General features: G+C 39.2%; 1 long non-coding RNA gene across 1 annotated transcript; it reads right to left on the bottom strand.

The window, feature by feature from the left end:
* Positions 1–19,391: 19,391 nt before the first annotated feature.
* LOC134291392 (uncharacterized) lies at positions 19,392–21,118 on the bottom strand. Its single transcript, XR_009999067.1, has 2 exons — positions 19,902–21,118; positions 19,392–19,806 (listed from the first exon to the last, which is right to left on the bottom strand). It is a non-coding gene; the product is annotated as an uncharacterized LOC134291392 (long non-coding RNA).
* Between the last annotated feature and the right edge of the window lie 221 nt (positions 21,119–21,339).

Raw genomic sequence — 21,339 nt, 5'->3', positions numbered from 1 at the left:
CTAAATCGTACCGAATTGGGGAGGTGCGAGTTGGCAAATGAAGAAAAAAAAAGCTCTCCTCTTTCGACAGTCAGTGTCCTACAGATTAGCCATGGTCCGGTACATGCGCGATTGGAAGTGATGAGTAAATCAGCCAAAAAAGTTCGCTTTCTTTTGAGCGTATACTGTATAGCTTCGAGTGTTATCGATCAGTGAACTCTTGAGGGTAATGCAAAGTGATTGCATGGATTTATATGGGCTTCCTAATGTATTCATAACGGACGATGACTGCAATCTGTTTGTAGCAGACAGAATACTGCAATACATCATGTCTGATTGAATGTTTGTTAGGAGATAAGTTGGCTCTGTTGGAAAAATCATGCTTTGAGCATCAAACATAAGATTCGAGTAAGAAAACTGGGGTCATAACGCCCCCTGAGGCAAAACGCTTTCACACTACCTCCATATATTTAAGAGATTTTCTGCAAATGCAAACATCTAATTCAACTGGATTACCTAGATTAGTAGCGCACGCAATTTATACAATTCTGCGCTGGTTATATACTTCAACTTGTAAACCACCAGGCGCCTCCTTCTACTACCATTGCTGCTAAAGAGCTGGATGGGACCCCCAGGTATTTCAGTATAAATCAAAGCGGGTAATTTCAGCGAGCGTTTTGTCTCACAGCAAATGGCGTTTTGCCTCCTACAATTTTCCAGCACTTAGTAGAAAAAGGGCAGAATGCCCCGCCTAAGAATATGCGGTCATGAAAACATAAAATCAAGCTGATTTTAGGAGTGTATTTTTCTTCGGAAACTAGTTTACTCCCTTGCCTAATAGACTCCAACATTTGGCACACATGAATGATCCAGAAGGCGTTTTGCCTCTGACAATTTCCAGCATCTAAAAGATAACACTTTTTTTAATAGTTTATTTAAATAGGAAATGTCAGTTTCATGTGGACCAGACGTTGGAGTCTATAGGGCTATTGGTCTATTCCTTTTTCAAGAATTCCTCTAGGGGTTTCACCAGACATTCCTCCGGGGATTTATTCTGGGATATCTTTGGAGGTTCTTCCAGTGATTGTTCCAGTGCCTTTTTCAAGAATTTCTCCAGGGATTCTCAAGGGAATGTTAACAGATATCGTTTTAAGAATTCTGCAAGTGTTTCTTCAGAGATTTCTTTAGGGATTTTTTTAGAGATTTCTCCATATATTCTTTCAAGAATTCCACTAATTCAATCTGGAATAATTCGAAGTATTTCAACAGGAATATCTTCCAGAAACCCTTTCAGAAAATATGACCAGAGATTATCTGAACATTATTCCAGGAATTGCTTAAAACATTGTACAGAAGATTCTTTTGAGAGTCCATCCAAAAATTCCAACAAAAAATCGTCCAGAAATTATTACAGATTCATGTCTGCAATAATTTCTGGACGAATTTTCTTCATATTTTTGTTCTAGGTATTTTTACAGAAATTATTCCATAAATTTGTTAAGAAAGCTTTTATTAGATTTCCTAAAGAATTGTTTGTGGGTTTTTTTTTTCAGAAATTCCCTTAGGGTTTCCTCCAAGAATTCGTCCAGGGATTCACCCGAGAATTTCTTCTGTGTTTGTTTCAGGAACAACTTCAGGGATTATTTTAAAAATTCTTCCAAGAATTCCCCAGGACCATTTTTAAATTCCTTTAGGAATCCCTCTTGGATTTTTTTTTTCAGGAACTCCTACAGTAATTAATCCTGGACTTCCTCCGGAAAATGTTTAGGGATACCCTTAGGAATTCCCCTTGGTATTGCTTCCGGGATTCCTTCTGGGGTTTCTTCAGGAATTCCTCCAGGGATTCCTTCAGGAACTGCTACTGGACTTCCTCAAGGAATTCCTCCACGAATTCTTCTTAGGGCTCCTTCAGCATTTCGTCAAGATTTCCATCTTCGATATCTTCGAGAATTCTTCCTAGGATTCCACCAGGATTCCTCCACGAATTTCTCCAGAGATTCCTCCATGGATTCTTCCAGGAGTTCCTTCTGGGAACTGTTGCAGGGATTCCTCTAAAGAATCCTCCAGGGATTCCTTCAGAAATGCCTCTAGAGATTCCTCCAGAAATTCCTCCAGAAATTGCTCCAGGAATTCCTCTAGAGATTCCTCCAGGAGTTACTCCTAAAATTCCTCTACGAATTCTTTAAGAGATTCCTCCTGTAATTTCTTCAGGAACTCCTCCAGGAATTCATCCAGGGATCCCTCCAGAAGTTCCTCTAGGAATTTAGATTTTTCCAGGAGTACCTCTGGAGATTCCTTCAGGGATTCCTGCAGGCATTTCTCTAGGATATCCTGCAGGGATCTCTCCAAGAATTCCTACAAAAAAATCTTTCAGGAATTCCTCCATGCATTCCTCAGGACTTCCTCTAAGGCAATCCTCCAGGAATTGCTTCAGGGATTCCTCCAAGAATTCCACCAGAAATTTATCCAGGAATTCTTCAAGAGATTCCTCCAAGGAATTTTCCAGGGTCTCCTACAGCAATTCCTCCAAAGATTTTTCCCGGATTTTTTTCAGGAATTCCTCCTTGGAATCTCGCAGAGATTTCTCCAGGAATTCTTCCAGCGATTCCTCTAGGAGTTCCTCCAGATATTCCTCCGGAAATTGCTTACACGCTAAGACCGCTCAGCACATAGAATGTGTAAGACCTACTCATAAGTGCATAATTTCCAAGCTACACCAAAAATGTGTAACAGTAACACATTCACAAACACAGCTCGTACACTCTTCTAGATGCGGAGTGTCGATATTTTTTGTTTACCAAGGGCATTAGTAAACCTATCTAGATTGCCGTACAACATTTTTTGCAAATTTCACGATTTTGTGGACGCAGGAGCTGATTTTGTGAATGTGCAAGGGTTACACATTTTTGGTGTAGTATGGAAATTATGCACTTTACCCGAGCAGAAGGGCATACCTTACAAATACCATGCGAAGTGCAACATGTGCTCTAATACTTAAAATTGTTATTGCTGCGTTATTCAACAAAATGTTATGAGAACATCATAATAACATTTCCAAGTATTTGAGCAGAGTTTGGTATTGATGATGTAGTATTTGTTGGTTTAGCAGTGAAAATAACCGAATAACAGGAATTGCTATTGCATCATGAAGTCATCGAACAAATGAAACATTTAATAACAAGAAATGTTATTAGTTTGCTATTCCATAACTTTAGGATAATAAATACAGTACTTGAAATTTTAGGTATGCATTATTGTAATAACAAGACTTATTATTTTCTAGGCGTTATTTATACAAAGTTTAGGTATTCGTTTTTGTTATTTTGCCTCTTATTACCACCTAATGAAGGGCATATCAAGGTATGGTAGTATTTAAGATGAATACCTTGTTATGTTATTCACTTGTTATTTTCTTCTGCTCGGGTAGTGCTGATCGGTTTTAGGGTGTAAGAGTCTCTTCCAGGAATTCCTTCTGGAAATCCCCAGGAGTTTTTCAGGAATTCGTGCAGGCATTCGGAAATTCATCGAGGAATTTCTTAAAGGTCTCCTCGAGGTATTCTTCTAGAAATTACCCCAGATTTTTTACACGGGTTCCTCCAGGAATTTCACCAGGAATTGATCTGGGAATTCCATCATACATTCTGTCAGCAATTCATCCAGGAACTTCTCTAGAAATACCCTCTGGAATTCCTCCAGGGACTCCTCCAGAAATTTTTCCAGATTGATTTTCCTCCAGGAATTGCTACAGCGATTTCTCCAGGAATTCCACTAAGAATTTCTCCATGAATTTCTTCATTTTCAAGGGATTTCCCCAAGGATTCCCCCAGGGATTCCTGCAGAAATTCATTCGAGAAAATCCTCTAGAAATTTTTTCAGGAATTTCTCAAGAGTTTTTTTTCAGAAACTTCTCCCAGAGTTCCTCTAGAGATTCCTCCAGAAATACATCCCGTAATTGTTTCAAGAATTCCTCTACAGATTCCTCCAGGAATTTTATCAGGGATTCCTACACCAATTACCACAGGAATACCTCCAGGCATTCCTCTTGGATTTTATCCAGGAATACCTCAGGAACTGCTCTAGGAAATTCTTCAGGAATTACCCTAGGAATTTTTCCAGGAATTACTACTAGACATCCCTCAGAAGTTTTGTCAGCAATTTCTCCAGGATTCCTTAAAGAATTCCTCCAGGAATTTCTCAAGGTTTTTTTTTCAGAAGTATGAAAATAATAGAAATAGAAATAGAAATCTCCCAGAATTCCTCTAACGATTCTTGCAGAAACTCATCCTGTAATTGTTTCAATAATTCCTCTAAAGTTTCCTCCAGGAATTCCTCCATCAATTCAGGAATTGCTCCCGAACTTCCTTCAGAAACTATGTCAGCAATTCCTTCAGGAAATCCTCTAGGGATTTTTTTTAGAAATTCATTCAGAGATTCCTCCAGGAATTGTTTCTGGGATTCCTCCAGGGATTTTCCCGGAGATTCCTCCTGGAAATCCTTCGAAGATTTCTCCAGAAGAAGAAGAATTACTTCCAGAATTTTTTTCTAGAGATTTCTACAGGAACTCCTCCAGGAATTTGTTCAGAAGTTCTTCCAGGCATTCCTTCTGCATTCTCTTAGCCTTTCAGGACGCGCGCCATCATGTAATCTAAACTACACCGCGCTCGCGCTGTATACGACGAGCGAGGTTTTTTGGAAATGTTGTACTTTTTACAACAGCGCGCGTTCTGAAGGGTTAAGAGATTTTTCTTTTCCAGGAATTGCTTCAGGGATTTCTCCAAAAATTCCCCCATAGATTCCTTCAAAAATTTATATTAAATTTCCTCTGGGAATTCCTCAAGAGATTTCATCAGAAATTTTCCAAGGGATCCCTTCCAGAATTCCTCCAGGAATTTCTCCAAGAACTCCTCCAATGAATCCTCCAGAAGTTTATGTAAGATTTCTTCTAGGAACTCCTCAAGAGATCACTTTATAAATTTAGAATTGGAAGAAAATATAAAAAGGATGCATATAGGAACCAGGACATTATCCAGGGATTCTTCCAGAAATCCCTCCAGCAGTTTCAGAAATTTACTCAGGGATTCTATTAGGAATTCTTACAAAAAGCAAGACAATAAGTGCTCCAAGGATTCTTCCAAGCAACACACATTCCACAAAAGAGTCATGGTAGCGCAGGTTTTAATTGCGCAGAAGTCACTGTGACTAACTTTAAATATATAAGTACTTGCATGCTAAAAATGCTTTCAGTCATTTCTGAAGGAAATCCTTCAGAAATTTAACCAGGGAACACTCCTTCTGAATTCTCTAGGATTCTCTCGCAAATGCACTAAGAATTCCTCTAGAAATTCCTTCTTAAATTCCTCCAGACATTTTTTTTTTAATAAATTCCAGGATTTGCGTTGAGTTGCGTGGTAACGGAGTAATTCGTAGATTGCATACTGAAAGTTGTCATGCTAAAACATTAATACTCCTATTCCGATTGCTTATGGAATGCTATTTGGGAAGGAACAGCTATCCAATCAGAGGTTGAAGTAAAAAAGACATGAAAACTTCAATTGCCGGCCACGCCCATCTTCTCCGTTACGAGGACAGGGAAGAATGTGATGATATGACACCTAGGGGAAAGAGGGGCATAACGCCCCGTCTAAGCATATGTGGTCTGGTCATAAACTTCAATTGATGCTTATTTTAAGGTCGTATTCTGCCTCGGAGAGCAGTATACTCCATTACCAAAGAGACTTCAACTTTTGGCCCGCGGGTCCACAAAATTTCCCATTCAAATAAACAATTCAAAAAATCATTACTTTTTAGGTGCCGGAAACCTGTAGGAGGCAAAACGCCTTTTTGGGTGAGGCAAAACGCCCGCTGGCATTTCCCGCTTTGGCTTGTTGTGAAATACCAAGGGGCCCTATCGAATTCTTCTCAGCAGCAAATGAAGGAGTAGGAGGCGGTAGTTTCATGGGTAGATCCATATAATCAGCGCGCATTGTCTTAATTTCTGTGCGCTGCAAATTAGGGAATCTTTCCAAATGTGGAAAGTCGTCGTTTTTCACGCTTTTCTTGCGACAATAGCAGCCGTTCTTGGGCTTAACCTGCTCAGTTTGAGTTCTCGTTTGCTTGCATCTAACAAAAACCTCCACAATATGATGAAATCGCGTGAAGGCGTTTTGCCCCCGGGGGGCGTTATGCCCGCAGTTCCCCTACTTTAGGTGAGGTCAGCGACTCACCGACGCCCCCATAGGTGTCAAGGAGTTGGATATACGGAATGGGTTGATTTGGGATTAACTATAAGCAAACGGTAAGATTCAGATTGTGTAAGTGTATTTGAGTTGATCATGTAGGTAGATGTATTGATGGGAGTGTAAGTGATTTAGTATATTTAATACCAACGTTATGGGAGTGACATAGCTAAGAAATTTTGTCACTCCATGGGACTTTTTGCTTTCAGGGATGGGGCACAGGCATTTACACATGTGTCCTGGCTAGCAAGCCTAGGCTTAAGCGTCATTGATCGCTCTCTGAAACGATAAGAAACACGTTATGTGGATGGGAAGGGATAGTAGGGCAGGGATAATATCTATTTATCGAGGTACCAGCGACTCACCGACGCCCTCGAAAATAGAAAGGGGAAGGGATTTTAATACGGGAATGGTCTGTAATTCAGTATGATTTAATTATGCAGGAATTTGGATGGGATGTAATAAGCAAAAAATAAAGTTTGAAATACGTTAATAAAAATAATTTACCTTTAATCGCTGAAATAGGAAGTATAAGGAATAAATTTTCAATCATGTTATTTTTATGACGTATTTGTAACCCTTTAACTCCCTACTTCCGAAGTGTGCTCTACAGCACCATTGAGTTTCTTCGAACTCGAAACAAACGAAATTAGATTAATATAATGCAATAGTTATAAAAAACATGATTGTTTCTTATTTGGCAAACTTCAATGTTCTCCACTTGTTTTAATAGCGGAACTATTGATAAGCAATCAAAATACTTATAACTCAATCAATTAGAAATTGAATAAAAAATCGATTCGATCAATTTTGAGAAGCTTAAACGTCGATTCAGAACATCGATGCAGTGCACATCTATTCAAAAATTCTCATTGCTAATTCATAGGAAGACTAGTTGTTTCAATAGTCGAACTATTGATAAAAAAAACTTTTCATTCTGGACTATTGTTTTACGTTGATTTCGAAAAATTTGGCCAATTTAAAAAAAAAAACTTTTGTTCAAACACTTTTTCGGGAAACGCTCTCTTGGCATAGTAGTTTACAGCCGTAAGAAGGAAAGGATTAAACAGCTCAATGGATGAGACTACACAGCTAATCGCGTTCGGTAATTTTTACCGAAATCTCAACCGCTGAGCGTTCGGTAATGGATTTTAAACGAAATTCTGTAAAAAACTAACAAATTTCGGTAAAATGTTATCGTTTATCTGTCAAACTCTAACGAACTTTGGTAAAAGTTGCTACCTTTACCGAATTTTTCCTGTAACACAAACTTAACGGTTGAGATTTCGGTAAAACATTACCGAAGTCGGTGATTTTTTCTAACTGTGTAGTCTCTGGACTGTGCAACAATTCTTAGTTTACCGTATTGTAGATCTTACGTTGTAATGCACTATTCACATCGGGGCGTACAAATAAATTGGATAGTACTTACCATAGCTTGAAGCCTCGAATCATGCTCCCATAACTTAAAAGCTACCTACAGCTTGACCTACAGCGCACTCGTCCGGATGCCACAAAACGTTCACAGCTAGCCGCGTTCGGTAATTTTTACCGAAATCTCAACAGCTGAACGTTCGGTAATGGTTTTTTACCGAAATTCTGTAAAAATTACCAAATTTCGGTGAAATGTTATCGTTTATCTGTCAAATTTTAACGAAGTTCGGTAAACGTCACCGAATTTTTCCGGTAAAAAACTTAACGGTTGAGATTTCGGTAAAATATTACCGAAGTCGGTGATTTTGGCTAAGTGTGTTGTATGGTGGAAGAACTTCGCCTGGCAAACTGGTCACGATCGCAGCAACTTCCTGGTCACGAGTAACATCAGCAGTCAGATCCGAGACACCGTTTGGAAACCGGATCCTCCTGTAACACTTGTTATACCAGGTGGTTGGCGAAAATATCTTGAAATATTGTCCTTGTGGCTCCAATGTTCCGTCACACTTATTTTCACCGCTGAGCAACTTGCTTGAAGAATTATCTGAACATTGCGAAAATCAATTATTCTTCTTTTTTAATAAAATCCAGGATTTAATCAAAAACTCCATTATTTGAGAATTCTCCGTAAACATCTGCAGGAAATTCTTCAAGTATTTCTCCAAACATACCCTTCAGGAAATCTCACAGGAATAACTCGAGGGTTTGCTTCATTTTAAGGCTTTTACGAGAATATCTTCAAAAATTATTCTAAGGATCCTTCTGGGATCCGGGAAGACGTCTATTCACATTTCTATAGGCTTATGCTCTGAGATGAGTATATACACAGTATATTATACAGTATATGAATATTCAAACAATCTTGAGGGAGATTCCGGCAAGGAATAGAGGAATTGAGATCCAGGACATTCCAAGATTGCTATCAATGCATAGACAAACTGGATGATTAATTACTGAAAGAACTGCAGTTAGTCATGGAAGCCATTATGTAGACATTTAGAAAAAATCTTCGGACGGGTTTCCATGATGTTCACCTGAAAAAAAAGGTTGAAAGAAATCATGAAGAAAATTTTGGATTAGTCCTTAAAAGTGATAAATAATGCTTTTAGAATATAATATTATTATATTCAATTTCATCATGTTGCGTGTCAGTGAGTACAAATTTGCTAAAGATGCTTGAACCCCCCTTCCGCCCCTAATCGACAAGCTTGCTACGCCCTTGATTCCATATAACCAGCGCAAAATCGCTTATTTTCTGTGCACTGTAATTTATATAATCTTTCCAAATGTGGAATACTGTCATTTCTACGCTTTTTTTTGACTATATGAGCTATTCTTGGACTTAACCTTGTAAATTTTAGATCTGCTGCAAAGCTAACGAAAACCTTCACAATATGATGAAATCGCAAGAAGACGTTATGCCCCTGGAGGGGGCGTTATGCCCACAGATCCCTATTGGCTAACACTTTTTTGAATAGTGTATTTGATTGTATAGTTTTGATTTTACGTGAACAAAGAGCAGTTGTCCATTTGACAAAAGGAGTCAGTTAGGTACCATCAAAGGCAAACACACGCATAAAATTAGCAGAATTCGAAATAAGGAGTGTATCGGAAATTAACTATAAACATTCAGGATGCTATAAACATTCTCGAAGCATGTTTGGTCTTATCATTTCGGTTCTTCTATCAAATCTTCACAATACAGTCAAGTTTAGAGCAGCCCGAAAAAAATTGAAAAATGTTTAACATTATTGAAAATATTGTAGAATGAATACATCTCACAAATTAAAGTTTTGGACAAATTGTTGTTTTTTTAAGATTTTTCAGCGTTTCAATAACCTGTAGCGAATAAAACTTGTACGGCGAAAAACCCAAAACATATTAATTATTGTTAGCAGTTATGTACACATAACATATCACCGAACACCAACTTAAAAAAAAAATATTTATGATCGAAAAACCCTCAACATTTGAAAAATGACCTATCCTAAAAAAAACACTAATTTTTTGGCGAACTTTGACAGCCTGTTTTAAATATCTGCAAAGGTTATACAATTCCGTTCGCTAATAAAGCTACCTCGTCGTTAAGTTTTAAAACATTTCCAATTAAAAAAAAATTGAATCATCAATTTGATGTATTTTTTATTTGCGTAATCATGCTTTGAATGAGCATCAAAAAAAAAGGGTCCCTGAAAAATGACGTTTTTTAATTTTTAAGAATTGCGCTAAAATGGAGTCGAATTTTTTCTTGAAAATTTTTTTTTACCTATATTATGAGCAATCTGGGAAAGAATATATTTGCGCTAAAATATTAAAAAAAAATAAAAAATAAATCCATTTTTTCCGCAATTTCAAATTTTTAAGAGGTGTCCAAAATTTCAAGATCATGCGTTTAAACTTTGAGATTGATGACCATGTAAAATAATTATTTTTACAAAAGCAAAAGTGCCATTCCTTTTTCTGAGGATTTATATAGTACCTCCAAAAATAAAATTATTTATAACTTGAATAAATTATTTTTTAGGATGTTTTGAACATATATAGTTAATTTCCGATACAGTCCTTATATGATTACATTTTCTTAGACGGGGCATTGCCCCTCTTTCTCCGTATAGATGGGGCATTGGCCAACGTTCTGACTTTTTAAGCTTTGTGGTATCGTCCACCGGAGATTCAAACCATTAGAATTTGTCATCTAAATTGTTATCGCCATCGTTGAAGTCTCTAACCATAATATTGATATTCACCTGAAGAAGAAATGTTTTCGTATTATTTCTTTCTCTCTCCTCTTCTTGGCGTAACGTTCGCATTGGAGCAGTGCGTGCTTTTAAGCTTAGTATTCTATTAGCATTTCCAGTTATTAACTGAGAACTTTCTCTGGCTATGGTTATTTTTGCATACGTACAGGGGATAGACAAAATGATCGGGACAGGCAAAATTTTCCCTTCTCAAAAAATATTCAAATAGCTGTAACTTTTCGAAAAGTGCATCAAATATTCTCAAATTTTTACTGTAAGTGGATCAACTAGTTGTGTATCAGTGAACAAAATTTGGAAACGATCGGGCTATTCTGCACGAAGTTATAAAGATTCTAGATAAAGATATATTTATCAGATAGCCAACTTTGAGCTGTTATATCTCCGGATTCAATAAACTGAATGCAATGAAATTCTGACCATTTATAACTTATATGAAAAACTTTTGACTTAACTTAAAATTCTTAACACGGAAGAAAATTATAACGATTAGATTATTTTTCTAATAAAACACCAAATTTTCTTAAATTTCAACATCGTTTCATAATTCAAGATGCTAATTATAGTTCATTTATATTCCCTCTAATTATCTTGAATATAAATATGTTTTGAAAGAAAGTAACAACATAGCCAGCAATTCATTGAAAAAGTAATGGGATGCATATTAAAAATAGAACAATTTACTAAAAAATCATATAATAAATGAAATTGCTATAACTTTTTCTCTTATGAATAATTTCAAGCTGAGTCAAACGTTTTTCAGAGCTCATTATATAAGTCGTAAACGGTCAAAATTTCATTGCATTCGGTTCATTGAATCCGGAGATATAACAGCTTAAAGTTGGCTATCGGATAAATATATCTTTATCTAGAATCTTTATAACTTCGTGCAGAATAGCCCGATCGTTTCCAAATTTTGTCCACTGATACACAACTAGTTGATCCACTTACAGTAAAAATTTGAGAATATTTGATGCACTTTTCGAAAAGTTACAGATATTTGAATATTTTTTGAGAAGGGAAAATTTTGCCTGTCCCGATCATTTTGTCTATCCCCTGTATATCGTGTGACAGTTAAGATACACCATGGGCATTGCAAAAGCAAGTAAATCTAATTTACATTACAAAAAGTTCCTGAACTGACCAAGAATCGAGCCCGTCACCCTCGGCGTGATCTTGCTGTATACTCGAACGTTCACCACTTCGATCCTATGGACCCTATAAAAAGTAATTTTATGCTACTTGAATCACAGCGCCACCCATCAGTGACGCTCTTTTACCAAGCCCGTTGGCCTCAACCTTGCCAAACGGACACATTTGGTGGCGGCACCAAAGAGGGCAAAAAACTTTCAATTTTGAAATTCACTTTTCCAGCTCTCCCGGTGCAGTGTAGCTAGGAGCCGCGGAATCGCCGCGACGACGATCGGACTGATGGTGATTTGACAACACCCACTGCGCACGTGATGCCGATGATGAAGTCGATTCAACATGTTTGATACAGTTTCTACTTCTGTTGTTGAAGGCATTGGAAAATTTTCCAGTTTTCACCATTTTCTCTAACACCTCTCATGGCTGGTACCTACTCATCGTCGGCGTCAGTTTTCACGGTATAATGGATACGATCTCCACTGATGCACGATAGGCAGTAAATGTCCGGTGTCATAACTCATGCTCACGATGAGATATTTATTCAATAAATTGGATACAGATATGGCGTTATCAAAATATACACGGTGACCGTAAATATTTTATATACCGTAAACCGGGGTCAAATTGATCACTCGGGTACTACATTGTAATTCCATACTAGGAACTCTTAAGCGTCGTAATGATCTTAAACTTTTTATGTCATCTGATTCGTAGATGTCTAGAGATGAATAAAAACTTTTAATTTTCTAGAAAAAAGTAAGTTTTGCCTTATTTTTTCAAGGAATTTGCAATGTATTTCTTATTCAGCTGAAATCATTGCTGCTAAACAATCAATTGCAAATAGGATTCCCCATGAATTCTCTGTTTTAACATTTTTGTGGAGCTTTGGTTGGGATGTTATGCAGCTTATTAGAACATGAAATAGTTATAAAAAGTCCATTTTATGAAGAAATAGTCATTATTGTGATAGAAATCGCTTATTTCAAATGAAATTGCCTACCTTTAGGCGTTTAAGGGGAAATTTCAAAATTTAATTTTGAATTTAAAGTATTAAATTCACTAGTTGTAAGATTTTAGACGCGTTATTCGGTTTCAGAAGAGCAAAATTAAGCGGTGAAGGAAATTTTCCTTTCCAACCGATGCTTAATTGTATACTGATCAATTTCGCCCCAAAGTGGCATTTCCAATATTTTGATATTTGAAGTTATTTAACTTAAAGTTTAAATTTGTTGAACAAAATTCTGTCACATGGTTTCATGGAGATCCACTGGGTATTGGTTTTACAGAATTTTTTTTGGCAATATTCGAACAGGCACTGATGTTATCCGCAAAAGTTGTTTTAAAGTGATCAATTTGACCCCGGATTACGGTATCTAATAATTATTTTTTTTTTATCTGTATTAGCGAGATTTTTAGTCCTGGGCTAGTTCATCTCGGGACCCACGCTTTACTTCCCTTCCGAAGGAAGAACTCACATTTTGCGAGTTTGTCGGGAGTGGGATTCGATCCCAGGTCCTCGGCGTGATAGTCAAGTGTTCTAACCATCACACCAGGTCCACTCCCACTAATAATTATTAAATTTTAGTATAAGAAACTAAATATTGACTTCTCCTTTTGCTAGCTCTTTCTCCCTTTCATTCATGCATATTCCATTTCGAGCTCAGGTTGTGAACAACAAGCGTAGTTTTGTAATGCTTAAATGTATTTAACTAGTTGAAACCTTTTTTGGGTTGTATGCGAAGTTGTCGGCAAAGTGGACCATGACCATGACATCAAGAGCTATCCATTAGCATTAGCATAAAGCAAATCGCACAATTTCGTTGATGGTACAGTCTCAGACCGCTGTTATGAGAATTGCCTCCTTCGCGTCCGTTACCAATTCACAGAGATTTGGGGTTAATCACTGACCCTAAGACAAGATTGACGCAATCCTTCAAAGGCCGAAAGCTGTCCCGACCACGACCTCAGCTCACAGGAATAGAAAAGGAAGATTACTTGGACACCTAAGAAAGATATGTAGAGACTTCTACGTCCTATCAGGCTTGTATCAAATCGGCCGGACATAATCAAAACAATGCGAAACGGAGCAAAGAAAACGTGTAACAGTTTTGAAAATGCAGCCGCTCGCGCGCACAGCCTGCTACCTGAAATCTAGAACTATCTGATGATGAGCTACGGGAAATTCTAGATTGAGTTTAAATAAGGGCGAAAGTAACATAAGAGAGTTCTCTTCATCGACTCTCTCTTCTGCAAATAAAAGTGACAAGATGCAAATTCAATCGAACTTTTTTACACTTAGACGCTAGATTGCATCGCAACCGAGCGATTTATGACCAAAAATTTCAACCGTGTTTGCATCTTGTCACTTTAATTTGAAGAAGAGAGAGTCGATGAAGAGAACTCGCTCATGTTACTTTCGCCCTTATTTAAACTCAATCTAGAATTGTGAAATTTCGGCAGTTTTGTCCTCTTCGTCAAGTGTTTTTTTTTAGCTGTTGAACTCAGAGTTGGCCTTAAATCCTTCCCTTTCAAGCTGATTTATACGACCAAGTTTCAGGAAATTTGGTCCGCAAAACCCCTCATGACGAAGAAATCAAACATGCCAATAATATCCATCGTCACCCTACACTTAACCAAAGCATCTTAGGAAGAACATAAATTGAACCATATGATTCATCAAAAGTAACTAAATTCTCGATTTCATTACGAACCTTATGAAAGACCATCAACCAGAATAATATTCATGGCAATACCTTATGAAATACGCATGATCGTAACTGATCTCATCACTTTTATTGATGTGAAAATTTCTTAAGGATGACTTTATGAAATCAGAAGTAAGCATGGTGGAGTTACTTATGGGGGCGTAGGTGAGTCGTTGACCTTTCATAAAGTAGGTGTCATATCATCACATCCTTTCCTATCCTCGTAACGGAGAAGATGGGCGTGGCCGGCAATGAAAGTTTTCATGTCTTTTTTACTTCAATCTCTGATTGGATAGCTGTTACTTCCCAAATAGCATTCCATAAGCAATTAGAATAGAAGTATTAAAGTTTTAACATGACAACTTTCAGTATGCAATCTACGAATTACTCCGCTACTACGCAACGCAACGCAACGCAAGAAGTGAGCATGGTGGAGTACGTTGTGGCTGAACTTGCTCTGGACCATGATCGCGGATATTTTTACTGATGTGCCAGTGAAGTGCAGTGAAACCTTCCTGTAAGTGCGACTGCGGACCAGTCGAGCTGTTGACCGTTGATCAAGAAAACTTCGAGGGATCATACACGTAAGTGTTTTTAATTCAATTGTTATCTTATTTACAATCAGCCGGAGCCCGAGCCCTTGATCGAACTAACAATTGGTGTCTTTAGATCAAAGATTTGTTCATTGATAAGTACTGTAAGTTCACTATAAAGTAGTATGTAATGTGTAGTAAATACATTCAGTGATAAATACTGAAAGAATCCGTGAAGAAATTATAGGATGAATCCCTAGAGGGATAACAAAAGGAATCCGTGGATGAATCCATATCATTCCTGGATGAATTGCTGGAGGAACTCCTAAATTATGGAAGAATTACTCGAGGAATTCATTTAAAAATCCTTGCAGGAGTTCCTGGAGAAATCTCTGGTGGAGGAATCTAAGGAGTAAACCCCAGTGGAATCCCTGGGACAATTTCGGAAGGAAACCCTGAATTTCTGGAGGAATAAGTGCAGGCATTTCTTAAGGAATCCTCGGAAAAACCCGTGGAAGATTTCCTGGAAGAACAATTGGAAGAGTTTCTGGAGTAGTCCGTGGAGAAATTCCTGGAGGAATTTGTGGAGAAACTTCGGGACAAATTTCTGGAGAAAATCCGGAACGAATTTCTGGAGAAACATACAAACTCACAAAAACTGTAATAGCAATTCTGGAAGATTTGGTGGAGAAATTTCTGGAGAACAACCCGTGGAGGCATTCCAGAAGGAATTCCTGAAGGATCTTCAGGAGGATTACTTGGAGGAATTCCTGGAGGTATTTCTAAAGGAATTCTTGGAAATCCTGGAGAAATCCCTACTCTAATCCTAGAAGGAATTACTGAAAAAATCCGTGAAGGAATTCCAGGATGAATTCCTGGAGAAATTTTTGAAGAAATCCCTGAAAAGTTCATAGAGAAATTTCTGGTAGAATCCCTGGAAGAACGCTCTTCTTATCGACTCACCATTTTGCAGCCCAGGAATAATCCCTGGAGGAATCTCTGGAGGATCCCCTGGATAAGTCCATGGAGAAATTCCTGGAGGAATTTCAGGAGAAATCCCTTGAAGAATATCTCTTGATTTTCCTAGAGGTTTTTCTGGAGAAATTCCTGAAAAAAATATGCAGGAGTTCCTGGAAGAATTTCTGGAGGAATTCTTTGAGTAGTTTCTGCTATTCTGCTATTCTGCTATTATCAACGCATCCCCTGGCTTTCGCCCATCTGCGTTGTCTTTTCACTAGGCAATACGTCTACCAATTGATGTTTATGGGCTTGCCGGACCAGGTCATGTAGCTAAGCCAAACACCCCACCTACAACTGTTGGGTAGGCACCATTGTCCCGCCCACTGGTCTTTTACAGCTAGTTGTAGGTGCATGTGTGCGTGTAAGCATTGGAGTGTGTGTGTCAGTGTTGGTGTATTGTAGGCGCCAACTCGTTCTAATCCACTCTGATAGCTAACACCCTATTGAACCATTACCCTTAAATCTGGCAATCTATGAAATAGAATGAGTTAAGCGCCTGTACATAATGGTCAAGTAATCAAACAAGGAATATTAGTATTAAAGCGAAGATACAATGAAGCAACGCCCCGAATCTCGAGAGCACAGACCCCAAGAATCAAATGATAGACTGCGCGAACAGTCGATCGACTGTCCACCACCAGTGAATAACCAATCGAGCAAACCCTCCAGCACAAACCGCCACCAGCAGGAGTTGGTGTCTACTACCTATGAGGGCTTCGTGGTCGCCAAAGTAAACGGGGTCTTCTTCTGTAGCTGTTGTTATGCGCCTCCGCGGTGGCCGATCGAGCGGTTCACGCAAATGCTGGACCGCTTAACGACCGTGCTAACAGGGCGAAGGCCGGTGGTAATAGCGGGTGACTTTAATGCCTGGGCTGTGGAATGGGGAAGCCGTTTCACGAACCAGCGGGGTCAGATCCTGCTAGAAACACTGGCCATCTTAGATGTCGACTTGGCTAACGTCGGTACCAAGAGTACCTATAGTCGAAATGGAGCGGAGTCAATTATTGACGTGACCTTTTGTAGTCCTGGCCTAACAAGTAGTTCGAACTGGAGAGTAGATGATGGCTACACTCACAGCGACCACCTGGCGGTTCGCTACAGTATCGACTACAACAACAGCAGACAGCGGATAGAAGAAGAGGCGGCTAGGCCAAGGCCAAGCCCTCGTACACAGAAAAAAATATTTAAACTTAGCTATAGTGTAAAGTGAAAAATCGCTTAAAGCTGCGAAGCGTAATTCTATTTCAACTGTAAATCTCTGTTGAATATCATGCACAGACTTTATTTCCTAACATTGATCCATATGTATTGCTAAAATAAACTGATCCATTATATTTCACCCAACTTTATCATTAACTAGCTGACCCGGCAAACCTTGTATTGCCCATTTTATTTGTTGCTCTTGCACAGTTTTTCTAATGTTTTGATTATATACTTAGCTTGTTCTACATATGAACATAGCCACCCACCATGAGGACAAATTGAACCGTTCAAAAATCTTGTTGATCATTTAATTAAATAATTAGTTGTATGGCTCCAAAGAGTATGTAAACTCATTTGTATAAACATCGGAAGCCCGGCTTCAGAGGCACGTTATCTTCCATTTGGTACATTTGTCTCAGATAAAGAATACTGTTTAGTGGTTTAATTGCTAACCAACTTTTTATCAATGTAACTTAAACAGACAACTCGACCATAGAATTTACAGTTCAACTGCCATAAACTACACAACAGCGCCACTCGAAAGAAAAACCTTCGATAAAAAGAAGGAAACATTTAGGTAGGGTATGGTACCATTTGGGTAGGTGGTCCTATTTTGCGCACTTTCCGCTATAACACAGTCACATTAAAACCGATTGACTTCAATTTTTGAACATGCTGATCGTGTCCTAAAAATCAAGTCGATCTGTTCAAAATTGACTGAGTTATAGCAGCAAGTGCCCAAAATTGGCTCCCCCTGCCCAAATGGTCTCCGACCCTATGTTGTAAATTTTAGCAGTTGGTCCGTAAAGAAAATGGAACAGTGTGATTTGAAAGTTATCTGTATGCTAAGAATCTTCCCCGGCCCAAAAATATCTACCTACAAAATTCACACCGATCGGATAAGTGGTTTCCGAATGCATAAGGGTCAGACAGACAGACAGCGCGAGTAATAAATTCCTAGAGAAATTCCCAGAGGTATTTCTGCAGTAATTCCATTAAGAATTCTTGCACGAATATCTGGATGAATTACTGGAGGATGAATCTTTAGTGGAATCCTTGAAGGTATTTCTGGTAAATTCCTCGAGAAATTACTGGTAAAATACTGGGAAAACCTGGTGGAATTACTGGAGGTATCCATTGAACCAATTCCTGGAGGAATCCCTGAATTCGTGGAATAATGCGTGTATAAACTCCGGGAGAATGATTTCTTCGAGGAATCCCTAGTGGATTTTCTACAGGAATTTCATGAGGTATCTCTAGAGAAATACCTGGAGTAATTCCTCGATGAATCCTTGAGAAATCTCCTTAAGAAATCCCTGCAGAAATTCCATTAGCAATTTCCAGAGGAATGTCTGGAGGAATTCCAGGAAAAAATCTTAGAAGAACATCTGGATGAATTATTGGAGGAATTATCGAAAGAATTCCTGGAGGAATCTCTGGAATAATCTTTGGAGGAATCCCTGAAGGAATTTCTGGTAAATACCTGTAAAAATTCCTGAAGGAATTCCTGGAGGAAATGCTGGTGGGATTCCTGGAGGGATCCCGTGAATCAATTTCTGGTGAAATCTCTGGAGGAATCCATGGAGCAATACCTGGAGGAGAAATTTATGGAAAAACTTCTGAAGGAAACCCTGGAAGAATTCCCGTAAAAAATCCTGGAGGAATTACTGAAGAAATTCTTAAAAGAATTTCAAAAAATAATCTCTGGAGGATTTTCTGGATCAATTCTTGGGGTGATTTCTGGAGGTATTCTTAGTGGCAATCCTGCAGGAAATGCCTGAATGAAATCCAGAATTCCTGAGGTAAATTCAGCAGGAATTCCTGAGTTAATATCTGCAGGAATTCCTGGGGTAATTCCTGGTGGAATTCTCAAAAGCATTCCTGGAGGGGTACCAGAATTAAATCCAGAAGGAATGGCTGGATGAATCCCTGGAGAAATCACTATAGAAATCCCTGGAGGAATGCCTGGAGGTATTTCTGAAAGAATTCCTGGAGGAATTCCTAAAGGAATTCGTGGAGGAATTTCAAGAGCAATCGCTAGAGGAACTCCTGAAGGAATGCCTGGGTGAGCTTCTGAAGGAATTCCAGTAGACATACCTGAGAGAATTTCTGGAGAAATCTCTAGAGAAAATCCATGAGCTATCTTCTAAGGATCTCCTGGAGAAATCTTTAGAGAAATCCCTAGAGGAATTTTTGGAGGGTTTTCTTGAAGAATCACTGGAGAACTTTCGGGAAGAATCCCTGGAGGAATTCTTTGACAAATCCCCGAAAGATTTCCTGGAGAAGTTCCTGGATGAACTCCTGGTGGTATCTCTAGAGGAATTGCTTAAGGTATATCTAGGGGAATACCTGGAGGAATTTTTAGCGGAATCTCTAGCGGACTTTATAGAGGAATTCCTAGACGAATCCCTGTAGGAATTTTTAGACGAATCCCTGAAGGAATTCACAGAGGAATCCTGGAACAACTCCCGAAGAAATTTCTGGAGGAATCCCAAGCAGAGTGCTTGGAGTCATTTTTAAAATAATCCCGAAAGGTTTGGTACCAGAAGCCTTTACCACTCACGTGAAATAATTGGCCACCTGAACTTCGTCTGGAGTCCCGTTGCATTCTGGGCTTTTAGCAAATAGTTTGTCTGGAAGAATCCATGCCTCGTGTTGTCCAGAAGTCCGACCTACAGCACCAGACCATGTATTCTGCCTCGAGTCCAGAGGAGTCCAGCGTCGTCTTCGCCGGACCGTCAAGTTCTACGTGGTGCCAGTTACTGGACACCACTCACGTCGCATTACCCCCCTGTTGTAGAATAGATAGAAATAAAATAGGTACGTACTAAGCGAATTTAACCACTTTTCAGGACCACCCACATCCGAAAACTACCCCACACTTACAACGCCCTGGGACCCGGGAGCATAAGAAGCCTTCTGTGCCCACCCCGAAAGCGGCCGCGGCTCAGACCAGCTGCTTGGGGCCTAGTGAAGTTTCCCCCTGGAGCGTCAAGATTCTCCCGGGGTCAAAAGCGGGTTTCACGTTCCATTTCGTGTGCCTTTAGTTTTAAAAAATGAACCACTTTTGAAATGTTTATTGCACATAGGTAGCTGTCCCGGCAATCGTCGTACTGCCTGCCTACTGTGTTTTTTGACACACAGCTCCTTAGAGTAGTGCCCCGAAGACTCATCTGCATGGGAGCCTCCCGTTCCAGAGACCGGAGAGATCTCACACCAAGCTAAGAACCTTCCCCGGCCTCAAACATACCCACATACAAAATTTCACACCGATCGGTTCAGTAGTTTCCGAATGCATAGCGGTCAGACAGACAGACAGACAGACAGACAGACAGACAGACAGACAGACAGACAGACAGACGGAAATTCATTTTTATATATATAGATTTACATGACATCGTGTAATTTTCATTGACGTAGCTATGACAACTCCAGCCGGCATGTTCACAGTCAGCCATATTGCCCTTGCGCAAGTCGTGAAATTTCTCGTACAAATTTGCAGATTTAACCAGTGCTAAGTGGTAATTTATCTTCAATTTCAAGTTGGTGAACGCTACGAGACAGGTGAACAGTGTTTACTGTAAGTAAACTATCGGTAAGATTATGAAATTGTGTTATTTGAACAGAAAAGCAGTGTGATGGAACTTTTTTTTCCAATTGATTGCATTTCAGCTTCCCGGCGCCGCTCACGGATAGCTATCCAAGACGAAATATCAGCCGTAGAAAATGATCTAAGATACGATTGATACGATTGCAATATATGCACTTCCTAACAATGCATTTCAGTGTCAAATAAAGATAAACGGTTTTGCCGAAAATTGTGTATTTCTTTGTTGTTTCCTAGACACTTGGACGAAGAATTTCGCAAACATCATTTCAATTGTGTGGTGAATATGTGTGGTGAATATGCCGACCAGTAGTCATTCCGCGATGCATGAAATTTACACGTATATGAGGAATCAGTAATGAGAAATTCAGCTCACGCGTAAATTTGTGCTTATGCTCGCATTCCCTTTATGTGCATCATTTTTAGCGGAAGTTTACACGTTTTGTTTTATCTGTGTAGGTGGAAGACATCATACTTCGACGAAGAGGTATTTAGGGAAGCGCTCCGCCGTGAGCGAAACTTACTCGGTTTAGACGGCGACGAGCTGGTAGCGGTGCTCTCACGTGCGTGTGATGCGACCATGCCTAGGAGAGTCCACCCTAGAAATGGGAGGCCACCGGCTTACTGGTGGACCGACGCGATTGCGGACCTGCGCCGCGCCTGCCTACGGGCTAGGCGGCGGATGCAGCGAGCACGATCAGAGGAAGAGCGAAACGA

Source organism: Aedes albopictus, chromosome 3 (assembly GCF_035046485.1).
Source record: "Aedes albopictus strain Foshan chromosome 3, AalbF5, whole genome shotgun sequence".
Taxonomy (NCBI): Eukaryota; Metazoa; Arthropoda; class Insecta; order Diptera; family Culicidae; genus Aedes; species Aedes albopictus.
The sequence above is the reverse complement of the archived record's forward strand: the minus strand, read 5'-3'. Positions and strand labels throughout refer to the sequence as shown.